The sequence below is a fragment of the Cariama cristata genome, unplaced genomic scaffold, assembly GCF_000690535.1.
Source record: "Cariama cristata isolate BGI_N322 unplaced genomic scaffold, ASM69053v1 scaffold2174, whole genome shotgun sequence".
NCBI classification, from domain to species: Eukaryota; Metazoa; Chordata; class Aves; order Cariamiformes; family Cariamidae; genus Cariama; species Cariama cristata.
This window is the reverse complement of record NW_009613323.1, coordinates 14,046-28,090: the sequence shown is the minus strand read 5'-3', so window position 1 is coordinate 28,090 and position 14,045 is coordinate 14,046.

Sequence of the window (14,045 nt, the reverse complement as noted above, 5' to 3'; positions counted from 1 at the left end):
CCCTAAGTGTCAGGGCCTCAGCTGGCAGCATGGCCAGGCTCATTGTGGTCAGCCTTGCGGCCGGCCTTCTTTCTCTTTCTTCCCCCATTTCCTTTCTATTGTGGAAGAACACAATAGAAGCTTCACAAAGAGGAAAGTACTTGTAGTATTTAGGGTGGACCAAACACTTAATTCAAGACCAGAGAGGACATTCATACAAATAGCAAGATATAAAAATTATGCTCTTAACTAAAAATACCTACGCTTGCCCTAGATGTACAATGCAGCAATAGTCTATGCTAATTCTTTTTCCCCAAGTTAAATTATCCACTATAAATAGTCACAGATATTCTAAAAAATATTGGAAAAAGTAACAATGTGGCAAGCTGCTGCTTATGATGCCATCTCATCTTCTACCTTTCTCTGCCTTTTTTCTCACTTTTATCACGGGTTGCACCCAGACACCAAACAGTGGAAAATATTCGCCCAGAAGCAATAAAGGAAGACATGGGCTGAAAGCCTCATTTTCTCAGCAGCTTTGCTAACTGTTTTTCAAATGCCTTTGCTCAATCTGATCAAGGTGTTTGGGTTATGTGGAAACACTATAGCTGTCTAGAGGTAGATGACTGAAACAGCTGGCTACGATATTTTGCTAAACTACTTATTATTTTCAAGGTATTTAATTTAAAATTATTTTGAGCACCTCTGTGCTGCACTGCAGAAAACATCAGGGACAAAACCATATTAATCAACTCCAAAATTATTTTGCTGATTCTAAGGCACACATGAACACTGAACACTTTGATAAAGGGGTCTTCCACAAACCTCTTATGAGATGAGCTTTGGATTTTAGGACTAAGATAACTTGCTCAGACTTTTTTTCCTTATGTAAGTGTGTGTGTTAGCCTCTAATGAAGTGTGAAATCTCACTGACTGTATAAGAAAGTCATGAGGAATCCATCACATGTAATAAAGACGGGGCTCATGGCTGCAAGAATATATCAGTACAACAGCAATATGGGAAGAAGACGCAGATGTGATTTGGTACGGAGTCAGGGTAGCTGCAGGGGACTCTGAGGTATTTAGGTCATGAGAAGAACAAGAATATTGCAGTAGGTAAACAGGACCTTAATCTTTTCCCAGCTAATGACAGAGTTACTTTGATGCACAGGCAATGCTTATATGGGGAAATTATACATTACAGTCCTTCTCACCTACTCGCGTACACTCCTACAAGTTTTGTTCGTTTGTAAACAGCTGAATGGTCCCATTGTAGTTGCCACTATGGGAAAGACCATGTGTGAGTTAATTAGAGCAAGCTTTGTAAACCTCAGCTCCTATTGCTGCTGCTGCCGTAATCCAAACAGCAAAAATACTCGTTTTAGAGGTATTAGTGAGTCAATATTTCAAATTAATTTAACAAGGTCCTCTTTTTTTTTTTTCCCCCATAAATAATTTATTTTGTCTTTCTTTTTCCTCTAAAGAAAGTATATGTTTTTGTGGTTCTCTGTGAGTTCCAATAAGGTCCCTAGGAAAAACTAAGATGGTGTTAAATAAATATCCATTTAGAAGAAACCGTAGAGAGCCCAGCAACACATTTCATCCAGCACCCCAACAGCCATCAGATCACTACTATCACCAGTTAGTGATTCTCGCTCCGTAATACTTCAAAATATTTTCATCAATTTTTTTTCTGTTTATTTAAAAATCACCCTAAACTTAATTTGGTTGCCTTTAAAAACCTCTAAAACTTAAAAAGCAATTTTGATAGGACCTTAAACGACACAATAATATCCAAAACAGTGTTAATTTCTAAGGCTGTTGCATTCAAATAAAAACTGAAAAATTCAGGAACTGGAGTATTAACTGGTTTAAGACCACTTAGTTGAAAAGGAAAAGAACTCTACTTCAGGGTAACAACTGCTTTTGCTCTGACGTCTACATAATTTTCATCGTTTGGGGGAAAGATTTTATTGTTTTTTCCTGTAAGAACTTTGTAGGTGGGCAGTTGACAACTTAAGAGAGCAAAAGGAGCTGTTGGACGGGTGCAGTGTCAGAATGGAGCTGTACTCATCTGCTGATCCACAATGAGCTCATTTTACAGCAGAGGCCAAAGCAATGCCAAAACTATGGTACAATTTAAGAAGAAATGTGGAAAGAAGACGTGAAATAGATAGATACTCAGCACTGAAATAATATAAAATAAATGCTGAAAATTAAGTGTCTTTAATTAAAGACAGAGAATATAATATGCCTGAGATTTGACAAATCGTACAGCTGGAAGAGCACTAAAATGAAAACAGTTTCTTCAGCATCTGAGGTTTAATATACGGCGTAGGTTATTCTGTAAATTAGTTTGTAAAAGCCAAAGTTAAACTTGTAGATTACATTTAGAAAGCATTTTTTGGTGGATGTAGATATACTGAGAAGGGTCAAGAAACCTTTTTCTCAATGTGACTGCATTATCAGGCAAACCTATATTGCCCCATGCTGTGATAGGAAAGCAGATAAGGTCTTTGCCATCTGTTCTGAAGGTCCTGAGTTTAATTCTCCATGGGAGTCAGTACATGGTGCTGGTAGGAGGGGAGGAATTCATTTGGGAAACTGCCTTTCCTTTGGAGAAAAAACATTTTTTACATAATATTATTTTAATCAGAAGAGATTTCAACTCATTTTGCCTCTTTCCTGAGGTTTCCCATTGAATTGTATACTAATGATTTTCGCAAGAAATAAATGACTATAGGAGACAACGATATTTATTGAAAGTGCACTTCTATTTGGGCTTAAAAATAATGTATAAATATCCTGTTTATATTATATTCATGTTCACAAATTCTACATGTGTATTGCTTTCTAGAACTTACTGATGTCATGATGATTAGCTCCATTCAGACAAAAATAACAATATTCCGGTGTCTGAAAGAGAAAGAGCAAATTGGTGATATACAGCACTTGAGATATTCTTTAAAATGCCTTTTTTTTTTTTTTTTTTTTTTGCTTGTTTTACTTTTTCCCCAGGGAGCAAACAAATTTTCAACTTGTTGGTCAGAAGAAGAGCTCTTTACTCCTGGTACTTTTCTTCCAAATAACAAACAAATGTAGGACACCATGCTTATCAAGTCTTTTCTTTCTTATCTTTCCCTGCCAAAGACATTCTAAACAGATGATCGTAGATGTCGGTCATTTAGGGCTACCACCTGCTGAGTTCTTCAACTGGGTCATGTGAGGGTTCAGATAAAGCTATGCCAAAGACCCTGTTTTCTTACGATATTTCTACCTTTATCGTTGTGTGTGTAGACATATCTTTATAAAATATGTGGATGTGATAAAGGTTTCGCGCACAGGTGCAAGGGCTTGGCACTGGCTGGATGTTTTAGAGGCTTTTTTATAACAACGTTCTTCTTTTTCAGGCAAAGTTAACATGGCCAGAAAGTCTCATTAATATAAAGTGAAGCTGAATTTGTAACAACTGGTTCTTCCTACTCTCCAGTCTCAGAGTTTCATGACTTTTGCCTACGCGATTGGTTACGGGGCACGGGGGGGGGGGGGGGGGGGTTGGAGGTGATAACAGTATACGAGCTGCTAAGGGATTCTATCTTGCGTATTGATCTTCTCTGACACGACACCTCTGGAAGAGAGGCAGGAAAGCAATGTGGATGAGTTCTTGGAGCAACGGGAGATGCAGTTGCAAAGCCCTGATAGTTGTCACTGGCAACAGAGGTCTGCTGGTATAGTTTCACTTTTGGGTGGACTGACTGCGCAATTGCACCCCGAGAGGTGACAGCTCCAGTTATGAGGTAGGTTGCAGGGCAAGTGAAGTTATTTGACATTGTTTCCCAATGGCACTATGAAGCTTTTCTTTCAGGAGATGGTGAGAAAATATCCCAGAAGAAAGAGAGACCTAAAATGGGAGATGTAAAATCTCACGTTGTATATGTATATACGTAGGTATTAATCTGGTTTCCTTATACTACATTTTCAATTAAGAAAATCCGTCCATTTTCTAGGGTTCATGTGTGCAGAGTGGCTGAAAATTCACTACTTTAACGAGACATTAAAAAGCTCTTGGAATAACTTTTCAAGGTGTGTTTTCAATTAAGCAACTTTTTAATATTATTTTTGTTGGTTTTGATCTTAAATGAAGAATAATAGTTGATGATTGGAATAGTATTCAGGTTTATAAATTTACACAGTTTTTGTTTAAACTAAAAAAATAAAGTACAAATCCTCAGTGTTAAAAGGCATAAATCGAAACAAAGGACCAATGACCTTGTAGTCTAGCAGCAAGATCTGTTCTTGTAATCAGGAACGACTTTGGATAGAAAGAGCTTCCAGAAGCCAAGAAAACTTAAATGTTTTGGTTCCCATCTGGGTTTAAAGTCATGGGATTTATGATTCTAACTTATTTAAGTGCTTATAAAAATTTTGCCCTTGTGCATTAAAAAATGTGATCAAGGGCCAAACACACTCAAAGTTTAGATATGTCCCTAAGTCTCTTTGATTTCAAGGCAAATTGAGGGCCTAGAGGGTTTTGAAAATTCACTTAAACACCTAGTTCAGCTCAAAAGCTGAAGCCCAAGTTTGAAACTTGTGACAAAGTTGTGTATAAAGCATTAATGCAAACGTTATGGACCTGGACCTTTGGATAGTTTCACATCTATAACATTAACTACTTGTCAACAATGAATATAGCTTCTTTTGAGATGGCATAGATATTAGTGCTACTGAGACTTTTTTTTTCCTAAAAAAATGCCTTTTACGTTATTTCAGGACAACAAATTGATTCATTTAATTTAGCAGGATAAATAACATGATAGACTTACTTAAATACTCATTTTCAACAATTAGGTTTTCAGCCTGTATCATTTCTGTTATGTGCTCTGCCAGTATGGAACTTTATGAATTAAATAAATAGTAATAATTTAATTTGCAATATATTTCAATACAGTATTACTGTAACATGAGCTTGAAAAGCTGTGATGTAATTTGTATAACTCAAGAAAAAAACCCCGAGGACTTAGATTGCCAAGCACTTCTGCTTACATTGCTTTGAGTTGTACGGTCAAGGAAGGCCAAGGAAAAGGTAGCAGAGGGAAGCTGTGGTGGTGTGAGTACCTGTGTGCGTGCAGATGTTTGCAGCTACCCTCATAGATGGATTTCTTTGTATTTTCTTTCATGGCTGATGAGTGTGGAAGCAGGACGTGCTGTCACTAAACAATACGACAGCTGCCTGAAGATGAGATGGGCAGACTGACTGCACTGTTTGGATGTGGAAGGACTTGAAAATTTTCATATTAAAATCTTCTTATAAATGACTTTAAAGAAGAAAGCAGGTAGTGATGGCAAGAATCTTTGGTGATCGGTTTCGAGGCTAGGATTTCTGCAATAGTCATTGTCAGTTCTTATTCATTAATCCAAACAAGCTCATAGATTGGATCCACTATGGCAAATATTTTCAGTTATGATGAACATTTCTGAAACATCCAAATTGTTTTGTCTGCCCAGGTAAGAAAGCTAGCGTGAGATGCTCAAGAAAGAGGTGGTCCTCCTGTAAGTCTGAGTGCCAGCATGCTTCCTTAGGGTGCGTGAAGAGGGTCCACATTCCCCTCTCAGCCTGGTAAGAAGAAAGTTTTCCCATCTTCTGGGCAAGTGCCTAAAGCCTGGGGCTGTCAGGCTTTTTGAAATGGAGATCTCCTGGGAGGAGACTCATCAGGTGGATGGAAGAAATGATTCTATAGCTGTGCTACAGTATGAATAATACCTTATAAAAATGAAATATCTTATCTGTTTCAGTTCTGTGTCTCTGGACTGATGTCAGACCATTTGTCCTTCTATTCCCCAACTCATCTTGCATGACCTTTTGAATAATGGCAAAAGAATATTGGTACTGCTCCAGTTTTCTGACGTCGACTCAAGTTATTAAAAAGTCTCAGTCAGAAAATAAAAACAATCCGTTGAAATCCTCTAGAAACTCTTCTGGGAGTCCTGTGTGGAATTTAAAAATATGTAACTCTAGTTAGCGTATGTTTTTTTGACATGCTCTGTAGTCACTGTTCCACTCTGAGGAAGTTAATTCTCCCTGTAAGATGGAGTATCTCATCCTTCTTCCCAGATGGAAAACAGCAGTGCCCGGAATAAGCCTTTTCATCCATTTGTACTAATAAATGTTTTATTTTTTTTTGTCACTGCCAAAACCACATGCTTCCTTGATCTTCTCAGTTTTCTTTATCAATTTTGTCTGGGTTATTACTGTTTATGTAGTTTATTTCTCGTTCTCCTGTTTTAAATGTAGTACTTTTCTAAATCACAGGCCACAGTTTTGTGCAGAAGTATGGGAACTGCCTGATAACCTGATGGTTGCAACATTCTCCTGGGAGAGTGAGGCCCTTTTCCAAATCAGACTGACCGAGCACGCGGGATGCAAGTAACCTCCGGCTATCAGATACAGCCACGGCAGTTTCCGGGTGCACTGGTTAGCCATCTCCCTGACCAACCTCTGCCCAAGCCCCAGCATGTAGAGCAGAAGGGCAAACAGAAGGGTTTTGGCTGGCAAAGCACTGCAATATTTGGACTGGAAACCTACCTAGAAGCTAAACCTTCCTTTTTTGCTGACGGTCACTTGCAAGATGTTGCCTCACACCGATACTCACCCGTTTTGTTTTGCGGAATTGGGCCTTTGCCTTCCCAAATTCTCGCCCTCAGTCTGCTCTCCCCCTCAATCCATGTGCCCTTTGACGCCATGGCACCAATATATTTATAGTTAACTTCCTTTGTGCTATTCTGTTTTATACAATGGGTCAATGGGGAGTTTTCAATTTACTGGAAGTACTGCATACATTTCAGCATGCCATTTGCAGGAAAGGACGGTCAGCACATTTAGGTCTTTACCCATGCTCGAACCAAAGAGAGGAAACGATCTGCGACCCATGCTTTCCTTGTGAGCTCTGGCTACTATCGATTACTGTGCAGATGAAATACGTCCTCGTGTCAGCCTCTTTATCCAAATCACTTTATTGTTCTCTGGTTTATGGCAATGAAAAAAAACCCCAAGGCAGGAAGTACCCAAAATAACAGTGGTATGAGTGCAAATCATTCTAGACAAAAAATAAAAAAAGTCTTTGTTGCACATGCAGAGCTGTGATTTTGATGGTTTTCTAGAAACAGGCATCAATAGTATACGATAAAGCTAGAGATAGTGTTTCATTTGGTGGGATCAGTAAGTGCTTTGAAAGTGGAAATATTTAGCATGGAAGAGAGGAGACATTAAATGAATGTATTTTTATTATACAGCTGGCTTTATAAAATGGCTTTGTAGTTTATTGGTTTGTGCCATGTGGTCCATTTCTGGCACTTTCTTTCGATGCTCCAGGGAGCTGTGTTCTCAAGTATCCTCACGTATTAATGACAGTTTGTGTTTTGGGGGGAGCAGATCGAGGAGAGGATCGCAAACAGGGCTGGTGACAGCCTGTGTTACATATAAGGAAAGAGTCCAGAAAAAGATATTTCCTGGATATGAAATAAAAGTCATCAAAAGAAAGCTGATACAGTAAGGTTTTACATATTCACAGCTAGAGACCTACATGGACAAGAGCACAAAACACGTTATCTTGCCCTTTCAATCACAGAGCTGTATTATGGAGGTCGTCTGAACATATACTTCTGCCAGGAAAAAAATGAACTCAAATCTACTATGTATTGTTGAGCTGTTGTATTTTCAGGTTTTATGTTAGGATTTGGTTGCAAGTTTGGAATTTTATTATTCTCTTTTTATTACTTGAGACAGTCAAGGGGGCGAGGTGTTTGCACTGAAAACTTCTGATGTCTAGTTGCTAGGATACCGCTTATTTTTTTTCCAAGTCTTTTATCAAGGAAAATGGAATATAATACTGTTTATTTTTGATTCTATCATGGATTTTGCATCAAAACACTTACAGTCATGAACACTGGTGAGGATTTCTTTAAATCATGCTTTTTTATTGCCTTGATGAAACTCTCTGAGCAGTTCAAACTCAGTACCTGAACACAAAACAATGGCTATGTTTTAGCCAAAAGTCAACTGTTTGTTGCTATTTATATTTGGCAGACTATATTTTGATACATGAAAAATAATTTGATCTATTCTGTTTGTGCTTTCTAGGACCTTCTATAACTCAAACGTGCACTGTACAAGTCCCAGACATGCGTTTCAAAATTCGTACAACTATTTTCTAAGTGTTGAATGACTTCTGGGGGAGGAGAGGAGCTTACAATTTGTGCACATTTAACAGATATTTATATTACAATAATTACATCTGTAAAGAAAATTGTTTCATGAATTTAAATGCATAAGATGAGTTGAAGTGATGAATTAAATATTTTTATAATTGTCAAAATATATATAAGCAAGTGTGACAACAATATAAAGTCTATTGTGTTTCAAGATAGGTCAAGAGAGTAGAATCATAGAATCACAGAATGGTTTAGGTTGGAAGGGACCATAAAGGTCATCTAGTCCAACTTCCTTGGGGTGGGCAGGGATATTTTCCACCAGACCAGGTTGCTCAAAGCCCCATCCAACCTGGCCTTGAACACCTCCAGGGATGGGGCAGCCACAGCTTCTCTGGGCAACCTCTGCCACTGCCTCACCAGCCCCATTGTCAAAAATTTCTTCCTTATATCAACTCTAAATCTACCATCTTTCAGTTTAAAAGTGTCGCCCCTTGTCTTGTCACTGCAGGCCCTAGTAAGAAGTTTCTCTCTACCTTTCTTATAAGCCCCTTTAGGTACTGGAAGGCTGCTCTAAGGTCTGCCTGGAGCCTTCTCTTCTCCAGGCTGAACAACCCCAACTCTCTCAGCCTGTGCTCACAGGAGAGGTGTTCTAGCTCTCGGGTCATTTTCTTGGCCCTCCTCTGGACCTGATGCTAATAAGGAAACTCTGCTTTCTTCCAAAAATAAAAAACCCCAAAACCCCACATTTTTATTATAATTCATTCATCGTTAAAATATCTTCTGCGCTTTACGCATAAGTAAATTTTTGAACTGTTTAAGTATTGTGTTTCATTTGAGTTTGTGTGAGTGCTTTCTAATTGATATTCCAGCTCAATTACTTGAAAATCCTCCCAAGAGCAGCCTCTGCACCAGAAAGAGGACCAGGAAAACACCTACTCTTTAGAGATTTTAGTCTTATCTTCTAACATCAGAAAAATCTTTTAGCAAAACCAGCAGCGACAAAGCTGATCATCATTCTTGCTCTAGGCTAAATCTTTGCATGAAAAGAGATATTGCTCCCAATCTGCTACACCACATTAATGAACTTGCTTCACACGCTGAACGTTTTTGAAAAGTCCATATAAAGGGTTCCATTTAGCATTGGCTGAATCAATTACTAAATGCATGTTTATGAATTCTGATCATCTTCTCGCTTAGAAAGCCCAGAGTGCTTTGCTATGTATCTTGGTTTTTAGTGAAAATATACAAATATGTTACCATTTTGGAAATAGTCCACTGGAGTAATGAAGAGATGTAAAAATGCTATGATAAGCATTGTTATCCAACCAGCATAATTTATTTCATGTAAGCAGTCAAATCTTGCATCTGTAACAGCTTAACAACTTAATTAAGGTTGGGTTTTCCGTCCAAGTACAGTCACATAAGTCATGACACCACTTTGTTCACTCCGTGCTCTGACAAGCATTTAGACCGTGTTAGCAGGGGACCGTGTCTAAGCTTGTAAATCTTACTTGGATGTGCTTCACAGAGAGGTTGAGCGGGTGAGCTTCTGAATCGCTGAAGAACTTTGAGATAATAAAATCTTGTTCAATGCCAGGTCAGGCTGTGGGTGGAGATAGCTCACGACTGTCCGCATCTGACTGTGCACACCTGGGAGAGTACAGCAAGTAACATTGCACGTGCTGTCAGCAACGTACCCCAGTGCTGTACTACCATGTGTATCCCCTGCGCTGCCGGATGCAATTTCTTGTTATAGCAGGGAAACACAAGATTTTTGGCATAACTGTATTGGTTTGATTCTCACTATATACTCAGTGCATCTGATGCTCAGGGCATCTGAAGTCCAGTGTCACGTGGTATCCATAAGCCCAGTGATTTTCTTTCACACTAGAAAGTTTTCTGACTGCTTTACAGACATTTTTGGTTCCTAAGTAAGGAAAAGGAGCCAAAACACAACAGAGAATATGACTTTCCACGTTTTATGTCAGAAGTGATCCGAGACATGATCATTCCTTCTGATGGGAAAGCTTGTACGACTTTCTAAGAAAAGGTGTCCTGGCAAAACTGACGAAATCGCACCCCAGTATGCCCCGAGGTTCCACTGGTTATGGCACCTTTTTTCACCGTCTGTGCCACGTTGTTTTGTTGTGTTGCTGTGCTAGTCACCACCTGTGCTTCACCCTAGAGAAGCTGTGTAGAAGCTGATGAAAGTCTTCCTACTTTCCTTCACAAGAACGTGATGAGCTTTAACTAAAGAATGTTTGCAAGGTATTCTGTGGCTCAGGATAAAAAAAAGATCCTTTAAAAATTCAAAACGGTAACATACCTTTCTTCACTGAAACCTTCAGTTGTGAGTGCCTCAAGTTACAGTAGCAGCTTGTATTTATATGTGGACATTTAAACAGTGTTATTTTCAGTATTGCTGGACATGATTCTTAATTTAGTAATGCACTGCAACTGCATACGATCTTCACGCTGACAGCCTCAGAGACATTTGTTGAACCCCTGCGATGTGCCTGTAAGGTTCACCACAGAGCTCGCTGCCTAAGGAACAGGGATGTCTTGAGTGCTCTCTAGGTCCTGCCGGTTCAGAGGCTCTCAAAGGACTGAAGGCATCCTTAGACATGGTTCTTGGAAGTGGAATTCCAAGCACATATGATGGAAAAAAAACCCAGGAGTGAGGAACAAAAGTTTTTACGTCCTTTATGCTCTGTTGACTCTTGTTCCCAACATTAATGAGTTCAACTAGAGTTGAGGAACTTGTTCAACATTGCAGTCCCCAGAAGTTTACATTTCAACAAACATAAAATATGAACAAAGGAGACAAACAAAAAGAACAGAGAAAGGAAGGATATGGCTTCAAACAAGTGAAGCCAATATAAGTCAAAATACAACTAAAGAAAGAGAGGAAGAGTAAATCCTTTAAATAAGCAATATTAGCCACAAAGCCCCAAATGAATATAGGAAAAAAAGAACAAACGGGAATTATGCATAGAAGTTCACACCCTCCTCTGCAGGCTGCAAACTGCTGAACGTGCTGAGGCTCTACAGCCCCTGCTTTTCTGAACTGCAACCCCAACACTGACCGTAACACATGTCATGCCCTGACTGCATTAATAGGCGTTAACGGCCCTGAGTAGCCTCACCTGGGACCCCCACCCACACACCCTTCGCCCATAGGCTCTAGGGGCTCCATTTAAGCTCAGACCTGAGCCTCTCCTAAGCTCCTTTCCTGAGCTATGCTGGGTTTATCCATCTGTCTGGCCATCTTTGCTGGACCTTGGACTTGCATTGCAGGTAGTGTTGCTAGCCCTATCTCTCAGGTGGAACCTTCTGATTCATGCTGCAGCTTTACTTCCAGTTTTGTCTCTAGCTTCTTTCTACTGGAGTGCCTGGATGGACCCTGTTTCCAGCACCCTGTTCTGCCCGTGGTGTTTCTGTGCTGTGGGACTGCACCCTGGTCTTTGCTGGGGTCCTGGCTTGCCTCCCCCATTTCAGAGCAGTCCTTGCCTGTGCTGCTCCCTGATGGCACTAAGTGTAAGAGACCTGGCATGCTGAGACAGAAAACGTGAGGTCTGATAGTCCCAAATCTGTTTCTCTGGAGCTTTGAAACAAAGTGCTTTCAAGGTCTAGAATTTCAGGGAGGAGGGATGTTTTTGGTTTTTTTTTTTTTTCAAAATTCTCTCTCTTACTGTGGGATGACTGTCAGGACTTGCAGAAGATCCAACTCTTGGGAAGACTCAAAGAATAATGAATACCCATTGTGTGGTTCAGGCTTTCAGCTTGAAAATAGGTTGTACGCCTACCGGAGACTTGTGCTGGTGTGGGGAAATGGCATCCATTTTATGAGAGACTTAGGAGCTTAATGCATTTAAATTAGAACTCTTACAAAAAGTTAAATTTCCTGTAGAATGAAATTTCTCTTCTGTGTCTGACTTGACGGAGCACTCAGCAGAGAAATGGCAAGGCTGGGAGCAGGGTCTGTAGGATCTCTGCATTTGTCAGGTAGGCTGTTGGCCTGGGGAATATGGATAGACCCATCAGTGCCCTTCTGGAGTGAGCAAGTATGTGAGCTGGTGGGAATCAGAAGGCAGGATTTGAAAATAGTTTAATCTGGCAGAATTTCATTAAAAATTGTAACACCTCTGGGAAACATTTAAACATTAACGGATAGGCAAATTGAGAATAGAAAAATGTTCAATAAAAATAGCAGTGGTGTTGTTTTCCCCTCCAGTCGGCTCTGCTGGTAATTCTCCTTGCATACCATAAAGTAGTAGTTGGTATGGTTCCATTGGGCTGGTTTTTTGGCTTGGGATTTTTGGTTATTTTTAAGTGTCTCTGCTCCGAACTGTTGATGGCTATATTCAGAAAACAATATTAAAATAACTTGCAATCTTAATCACTCAAGAGTTAAGAAACAGAATTAAGACTGCTGAGGCCATTATGGTTCAACCCTCATGTACGTTATGAGATAGTCTTTAATTACATGATCTCATTCTTTGTTTTCCCACAGGACCCTGCCTCATTCAGTGTGCAGGATGAACAGTGCTTGGAATGAATCAGCACAACACAGTGAAAGAGTCTGTTGTTTGCAAGACTCATCTCAGTTGTTGAGAAAGTTGGCATATGTGTTTTGAATGAGTTGGGTTGTCAAGAAAAGAAAGGATGGTCTTGTAGCTGAGGAAACTCTATGTTGCCCTGGAGAAAGAGTTTCTGCCACTGGCTTTGCCAAAAAGATCCTGTGAGGTGCTGTTTTGGGGAAGAAAAAGCAAAAAATTTTTCTCAGGTATCCATTAACTGTGAACACCTAATTCCCCTGGAAATCTGAGGGCGTGGGTCCACATTCTGTACTACCAACATCAAACAAAATGTTGAATTCAGTGAGCACTGTTCATTCTTGCACTTTGGGGAAAATGTAGTGTGCAATCATAATTCAGAGCTGTTTTGCCAGAGTTGTATAAATTCATCTTATACTCTCAATACTTCATAATCTGCACTCTTACTATAGTTATTTGATGTATTAAGTTATCTGTATATACTGTATACACATACATAATGTTTAGTTAACTGTTGAACAAAAAACTAGAAAAAGTGACTAATACTGAGATAGCCTTTAGTATATATGGATACGAAATACTAGTGCAAGTTACCTAACATCCTAGTTACACGTTTCCCAATTTATGATGACAGTTTGTATTTATCTTTGACGCTCAGCTGCATATCCTACTAGAGTAGCTGCAAACTGTCTATGAAGGACTTGTTTTCTTTTGCAATCTTTTGAAATAATCTAGTTTATTTTCAGTTGTAAGGGATTATTTTAAAATTAGGGCCCAAACAAAACTGGTGTTATCAGTTTTCACATGTTCAACTTGCATCTAGTCTGTCTTCCACGTAACTCATTGTGGTTGTCCTTTCTGTTTCCATTTTAACGCCTATTTTTAGGCATCAATTTAGTCAATGCTACAGCGATGTGGCCAGAATTAATTTTTCCTTATTCTAGAACAAAGTAGAAGTAATCCAGCCGACCTCTGTTCCTGCATAACTAGGCCTTACTTCAGAAGGGCCTGATCAATGATCCACACTGTGTTCGGAAGTTGGACTGCAAGTGCCAGTCTGCTCAGATGAATTATTGCTAAAATATTCACATTTTTTCTCTAAATCATAGTATCATAAGACCAAAAGAGAAATTTTTGTCTTATCTCTGACATCTTCAAACTCTATCACCTTTAGTAATACAAACAGGATCTCTATGTCATAGCTCATAAGGGGATTCTCAACTTTCCAAGATATTACTGGTTTCTAAACCTCATTCTTTGAAGTAACTGAACTGAAAATCACTGTGCTGTTTTATAGTGAAG